The sequence below is a fragment of the Saccoglossus kowalevskii genome, chromosome 20 (genome assembly GCF_978046115.1).
Source record: "Saccoglossus kowalevskii chromosome 20, keSacKowa6.1, whole genome shotgun sequence".
Classification (NCBI taxonomy): Eukaryota; Metazoa; Hemichordata; class Enteropneusta; family Harrimaniidae; genus Saccoglossus; species Saccoglossus kowalevskii.
Genome location: NC_140660.1, coordinates 28,754,646 through 28,763,016, shown reverse-complemented (window position 1 = coordinate 28,763,016; position 8,371 = coordinate 28,754,646).

The window sequence follows — 8,371 nt, the reverse complement described above, 5'->3', positions numbered from 1 at the left end:
AAATGCGTTTGTGACAAGAACAAAAATCATACATTTTCAAATAAGCTTGAATAAAATACCTTAATTTTAACATAATTGGTGTCTCTGGGTAGTTTATTATGTATCAATAAAACATAATAAATAATGGCAACCAACAATTTTTTACTTGCCTACTAAATTTGTCACTTGGCAACCAACAGTTTGAACTTGGTTGCCAATGGTTACTAGGAATAAATAAATTTTGAAAATTGAAATATTAGCTGAGAATTTTAAAAAATAATAATGCATGATGCCTTACAATTACTCTGAATAAATCTGGTATTCAAAACTGTATGTATTAAAATCCAATAGTGTGGAAAGCTCCATGAAAGAAAGAATATATTGAACATCTAAATCTCCTAATTAAAACAAACTACCGGGTAATCACTGAAAAATTAAATTCCAAGTTTGAAAAATATTTAAACACAATTGAAAACCCACCCAGTGCATATGTTTTACAGATAGAAATGGGATATATATATATATATATATATATTGCAACGTTATGACCTGAGTGACAGAAAATATCACAACCGTGAAGTGAAATCAATAACTCTTCGCAAATGAGAGAAAATATCACATAAGTGAAGCAGAACAATTTACAATGAAATATCACATCAAATAGAAATATGAAAGTCATCATGACCAGTGAAAATGAGGGAGTACTATCCATTTTAAATTAATGGAGGAAATTAAAATAAAATTGCCACCTGCCTCATAATAATTTTGTCATGTTATTTATCTTTTCTAGATTTATTTTCTATAATTTTTCTGATATGTTGGCTATTCAACTGTGTGTCTCATTTTCTTATTACGAATTTATCAAGATTCAAAAGGACATACCCCTGCACAATTCAATAAAGATTATTATTATTAAAAATGGTAATTTGTCTTGTATACTGTGAAAAGGAAAATAATATAATACAAATTCATTCCTCTCTGAACATACTAACTTTCATCAAAACAATACATAAATAGGTTTTCTGTTTTGTTGAATTTAATCAGATAAAGGGGCCATGTTTAACTAAAGAGATTGACTAATCCATAAAATAAATAATATAATATGAAATAGCACATGCATAATTAATTATAAGATAACACCCTGGTTTAGGGTGGATTAAAGGAATAGCTTATAAGGGTGCTTTCAACTCATGTAAATTTTGTACAACACTATTTTGCAATTACATACAAATGTATTTGGCTGAACAGAGGTAAGACAGCCCAGCCATATTGCAGGCACATCATATTATACCATAAATTAGATAAAATAATACTGGGTCCAAGAGGTGTTGACACCCATAATACGGATCACAGTCCCTCAAGGTGTTGAGGGACTGTGTGGCCATGAGAGGTCTTTTTTTTCAATTTTATTCACGGAGTTAAATTTCCCCCAAATACCATCTATAGGCTATTACTCAAAAATCACAGTGTTGTACCCTAATCCAAGGAGTACCTTATCATTGAAAACTTGATCAAGGATGTCGTCAATAATTTCAACTGTCGTCGTCGCGTCATGGATTACCACCAGCTTGTACACTACAACACCCTGCCATAATTTTGTCTTGTATGAACTTTACTCAGAAAGTATATTTTCTACCACCAAACAAGAATGCAAGACAAGAAAATAGAAAGTCCCACCAGTTCACGCAATCAATGTTCATGTTAGCCCTGAGTAAAGTCCTGTAGGTTGGCCTCCTTCCGCTGATCATTCGGCCCGGTGGGGGCCTGTACTCTACAGGACTGTACTCAGGGCTATGTTCATGTGAGCATAGTTCACAAATAATTTAGGGTCCCTTTCAGAATAACGATAAGTTACTTACCAAGACGCCATCATTTCAGCTAAATAATATCCCTGGTTTATCTTGCAGTCGATCCAGCGAGGCGCCAAGCACAAAGGCGTAATTTTCTGCACTACTTTCTCCCACAGTTTCGAAGTATTCCACGCAGGTTTATTAGCTCCAGGCAGTTGTATTACTCCATCAAAGGCAATGAGTGTCCTCATTATCATTACTGTACTATGTAAAACGCCTCGTATTCCGGTTAACTTTCGATGGTTGTTTGAGCGTTCGTTGTTTCACTCCTCCAATGTAACGTCTTCAAAGATCTCAACAAAATGGTCCTTCATACGTTCACATAATAACGCACAATACGCCATAAATTACAAAACTATGAGTTTACAAGCTTTGCTTGCGACTGAAACAATAAATTACGTAAAGTACTCATTATTAAACATCATTCAATATTTGCATAACAGTACCACAAGAGGGCGCTATATTTCACAAACTGTACCTGTGCATACAAAAGTTGGACCTGAAGGTTGATCAATACAGTTCCATTTTCGTTTTTTTCTGCAGTTGTGTGAGCAAGTAATAAGCCATTTTGATTATTTTTTTTAAAGTTCAGTGTTGGAATAAAAATGAACTATAATTATTTAAATATGGCTATTTATGCATTCATGTGTACGATAAACCATGAACACAGTGTTAGTACGCCCATGGATAAACTAAGATAGGTTCCTATTATACTAGTATCGCCCATGTATTAACATACGGCAAATTTGTACAAACAGGTCTGTACCTCATAGATCCATAAAAATAAAGTTTTCAACACAATATTTCATTATATTGAGTGTTTTTTTTTTAAATCAAAGACTATTTCTAATTGTTTTATTTGTTCGCCATAGAGTCCCGTGTAATAACTCCGTAATCCGCGTATAATTATATTATACCAGCATTTTAATTTCCTGCATACGTCGTTCTGATTGGATAATGGAAGCGTGAGACCGAGTCGAATTATAACACACACGAGCCAAGTAGTTAGTTTCTTTTGTTTATTTTTATTTTCTGAAACAGTGTTTAAGATTATACATGTATTCATACACCGAACACACTCACTGGCTTTAGGTGTTATAGATTCATTTCTTTTTCGGTTCTGTGTTCGGCGTAACAATACTTGTGATATCCGGCCATTCTGTGTAAATAAATGACGTCATAACTTAACGATGGTAACATGATATTCAAAACTTGGTACAGACTTCCTTATAATGATTTTTGTTTGTTTATTTTGATATCCTGACATATGAAAAATACATTTTAGTGATTCACGCTCTGAAAAAAACTATACATGCAAATAAACTGTATATCGTGATATTGACGCTGTTTATCTGGCATGTATCTCCCGTGTTAGCTGGTCACGTGATTTAGCGAACAAACATACAGTTCGAACTTCAGTTACTCTCCTCGGTTATTGGGCTAATCTGCACTGGCTCGGAAGGTTGTAAATGATTAGCTAGTTTGAATTTGCATAACAATACTGACAATGAACGTGCATTCAACGCCACAAGTTTTTTTGTTTTTTTAGCCAATCAGAATTCATCTTCCGAGCCAGTGCAGATCAGCCGGGGTTATTCAATGAGTCAGACGAACGGTGAATTCGACTACGACTTCCCAGGTCGCATGTCTGTCAGGCCCGCAAATAAGGGCTCGAATCCACGTATATTGACTTCCGATCAGGATGAGAAGGCAGTATTCAGTTTCATTTGTTCGGAAAATGTTATTCTGCAGACAACCGTTAGGACAGTTAGTAACGTAGCAACCATGGAAACAGAAACTCGAAACACAGCAGCGAACTGCACCTGCATCTCTGATTTTTTTAGTGACACTGAATGTGGTAATTTAAAACAGAAAACAGGACATAGACACCATTTCCCATCATCTTGGAAGTTTTCGTAAATTTAAAACAAATCTCAATTTACCACTGGCTGTTCCAGCAATTCGGTAAGGGGGGGGTGCTCCTATTGACGTAGCCGAAGTAGATCTCCGATGGACATAGTTTGTCATCTGATTTGTAATTTTTTTACGGGCTGAGGGGAGGGGCTTCTGGCGCGCCTACCCCTAAATCCGCGCGTGTTTACTATATATTTACTGCTGACAAAGAGCATACTGTGCATTATTTCATGAAGGTATGAATTTGTTTTGAGTATGTCTAGTATATCTCTGGGATTCGGTGTTGTAGTTTGTTTCGTCATCTTTATACGCCGTCGTTGGGTGATCTCGAAACCATGGATACGTAATTTAGTGTAGTGAGGCCACGAGCGTTTAGAGACATACCTATGCAGAAGTTGGTTTGCCAGTACTTAATCCATTTTTAACACCTAGGCTACTCCATTGACATTGGTTGTTTATTTCATGGATTTGGCACTTGAGGTGGCTGATAAGCCGTGTCGAAAACGTGCACAAAACGAATATTCTGTGTACGTTTTCGACACGGATTAAAAACCAGTTGTAAGCACAAATTTTCATATGGATGATTACCGATATTTATACCTATCTTGACCAGAAATAAGACCGATACTTATACCTAAATTCAAAAAAACGAGACCCATTTCAGGGGCACGTTCCCAATAGGCAAGTTCTATGTATTGCCCCTCCCCCGGGGAAGTTATAATAGTGTTGCTCGGTTTTGAGGTCTGAAGGACGTGCTACTGAATTGCGGTTTTGAAGAACCAAGAGATTTGATCGAAAACGCACATCGTGTTCCTTTACATACAGGTTATAATAAAGAACCAGATAAAACAAGACCACGTCACGTCATAGCAAAATTATTTCAAAGACCACAGCGAATAGATGTAACAATGAAAGAAAATACGGCCCTGAAATAATCATACATGTTTATCGCCGAGAACTATTGTCAAGAAGATTACCGAATAGTTTTACCTAGTTTTATTGAAACACTTAAAATTCCTCAGAAGGAATTAAAATGGTTACACTAACTGCTAAAACACATATATAAAACATACAAATTTTACAAGAATTACTGTCTAAAGCACAACAATGGTTTAAAAAATAAATCAACAGACTACAATTACAAAAAAACTATTAATAAATGTTGGTAATAATATTGGGAAAAAATAAATGAAATAATAATAATAAAAAAGCAATAAACAGTAAATCAATGAAAGATGGAAATGAGAGAAAAAAAAACGTATTAAAAGAGAAAAGTATTTATGTTAATTTGCCAGAAGATGTTCGTATTATTTTTGATAAATTGGGCAACTGGTATTTGTACATTCAGGTTTGTATCACCCATTAATTTTAAAAATTAGTTGTAGTCACTCATATTCATGAAATTTATAATGTGCTTAGTAGTCTCTTCAAATAGTGCTTTCCGCGATTTTTCGTAAAAGGGGCATTCAATCATGAAATGGTACTCATATTCTACTTTGTTATTTGAACACAGTTCGCAGATAAATAAAAGGTAACTCCTTGCAGTTATTGATAGCGCATATAAAGAGAACAAAAAGCCAAGATTTATTAATGGACAACTGTTCATTAACGGTAAACTTTATCGCAAATATTGAATATGTAGATATTCTTGCAATTCCTTTCCAGTGAGTCCAATTATGGTGACTTAGGGAGTCACCAATTATACAGTTGGTACTAATTTCCATTGAGCATCGTCCGCCTGCACGGTGTTGCTCCGTTCGGACATTCCTCCCTCTACAATAGTGGAGTGCTTCGCCGGAACATTCACCTTGAAAATTCAAGATGCCATGGAGTGGAATTCCCAGAAACACCGGAAAGTGGTCATGGAAACTTTTGAAACGCAATTTAAACTACAAATTGTGAAATTTATAAAAAGGATATTATCATGACTTCGCGATCGAAATACTATTTTGTATGAATTTGCGTTTTATTAAACGGGTCATTGTGTTCGCCAAGGAAAAAAACGTACAAAATGATGTGTTATTAAAAAAAATCCACACATCCCAATAAGTATGTTTGAATATATCTGTCAATGGTAAATGTATGATTTTGGATTACAATATTATCGCTGTTTTTTCATTTGCCTCCTGTTCCGCGGCACCACGGTTACTAAAAAACTTGTTTAGTAACCGTGGCAGCACTGATAATGACAATAGGAAAAAATCAAATTCTAAAAATAAACTAAGAACCTACAAACTTTTTAAAACCAAAATAGAACAAGAAAACTACTTAACAATTATGAAAAACAGTGAACTTCGCAAATCCTTAACAAAATTTAGACTTGGCAACCACTGTCTAAAAATTGAAACAGGCCGGCATACAGGATTGGATTTTAAAGACAGAGTCTGCAATATGTGCGACAATGACCATGTTGAAGATGAACAACATTTTGTCACAAATTGTCCTCATTACAATGAAATAAGATTAAAACTTTACATTGTAGCTAATAAACGTATACCAAATTTTGACAAATTTAGTAATGAAAATAAATTCATATCATTACTAAGTGACGAGAAAATGTCTATTCCTTTAGCGCAATATTTAAAAAACTGTTTTAATACAAGACAGCAGCACCTACATAAACTAAGCCAGTAATACATTCCTTGTATTCAAATTATTATCTCTTTTTTATGCCTTTTTGTTCCCTTACTTTTTATGTGGTTATTTTTCTTTTACTAATATCTGATTTGTAACCCTTTTCATCACCTCCGGGGGATGTTGTGTGTTAATAAATAAATAAATGTAGATACGAGTACTAGTATATCAACAACAGCACCCTCTATATACCGAAATAAATACGCCCGTTTTAATTCTTTCGATGTAAACATACTCTCCCACGAACATAGTGGGAGACTGTCACCTTTACAAAAACGGTCTCCAATCGAACAAATCTTTTCGTAAGGGTTAGGAAAGTCGCTAAACCTGACGACATTTGCCGTTATATCGTGCAACTAGCGATGGTCAGGTGATCACACGCCTCGCTGAATTGATCACATGACATTGTCACCTGATCGCTAAGACCGCTCTCTAATGGAACGAACGGCCGGAATGGAATGGAATGGCTGGAGCTCGGTCTATTCGGGCATGGAGGCGATGACCAAACAAATGAACCCTGGCTGGCAAAGATGTCCCGTCTCCAATCTGTTTGAAATAAAATCCTGTTTAAAACGTTATGGTGGCCTAATGAATATTCATAACATGGCTCTGGGTGCCATGACACTTTTTTTTTTATTTTCCCTCAGCACACAGCAAAAACTCAACAACGATGAACGATCAACTTAGTTAGAAAGTCTACTGATGGTTGTAGAAGCCGAAAATTTGCTTACAGTTAGGCCCAGCAAAAATGTCCAGGTACGTCCTGGCTTTACCACGGAATTTTATAAAGTATAAGGGCCTGTCATGCCATAGGGGTTTAACGACGTATACGTTGCTAGTAGCGGTAATATATAGTGACGTGTATATTGGCCCCACCCCATCCCCGCCCCCATGCGAGACCGTGGAAGTATGTGCTACAAACATTTTCCAAACTCAAAAATAACACTTCAACTTACGAAATTAATCGTTATTTGTGCGCAATATATATCTGCCAAAACCAAAATATTAAAGATGTTCTAAATAAAAACCACTAGTCGTCATTAGGTTATGAATTACGGCGTTGTAAAATTCCATGTTAACTATAATTATAGCTGTTAATATTTGTTGAAAGCGGACGTAATTGTATTTTACTTAGAAAACTGTGAATCGCCGATTCATCGTTTTATTAAAGTTGCACAATCACGATGTAATTAATTACGGCGTATGAGTTATTATTTCAGTTCATTTTTATTGGGAAATAATTGTTATTCGAATCAGAGAAAGATATTAGAACACAAGTCATGCGATATTTTACGTCAACAATGCAACGTGACACAGCAATTATTTACGGCTCGTAATTTTGTGAAATCTACGCAAATGCGTTCATGGAGACATTATTATTACGTGACTTGGGGGAAGTTGCTGCCGCTTATTTGAACTTCGGGCCCAGAATTTACAGGGACGCAAAGTTCCGTTTTGACAGCAAGGCACAAGTTTTTATTTCAATGCGATCCACTATTATAATTCTTTTTCATTATCAGAAAATAATTGTTTATATTAAAATCAGTGCTAGCTATAACGCAAGTCGTCCTATGTTTTCAACGGCAAAGCAACGTCACACAACAAATATTTCTGACTAGCAATTGTGTGAAATCGACGCTTTGATAAATAAGGACTATTTACACGTCACTAAGAAATATGTCAGCACAAACCTTGCTAATAAATAAATAAATAAATAAATAAATAAATAAATAAATAAATAAATAAATAAATAAATAAATAAATAAATAAATAAATAAATAAATAAATAAATAAATAAATAAATAAATAAATAAATAAATAAATAAATAATGTCACAAAAATGTAAATTGTATTTACGTTTTAGGATGCTGTATACGTTTTTGGTATTGATTTTATAAACTGATGTTTTCATATAAAATATTTACCGAACCACACAAATTTATATATTGATGGAAAACCTATTTCTATTTTTGAGTTTAAACAATGGGTTTTCA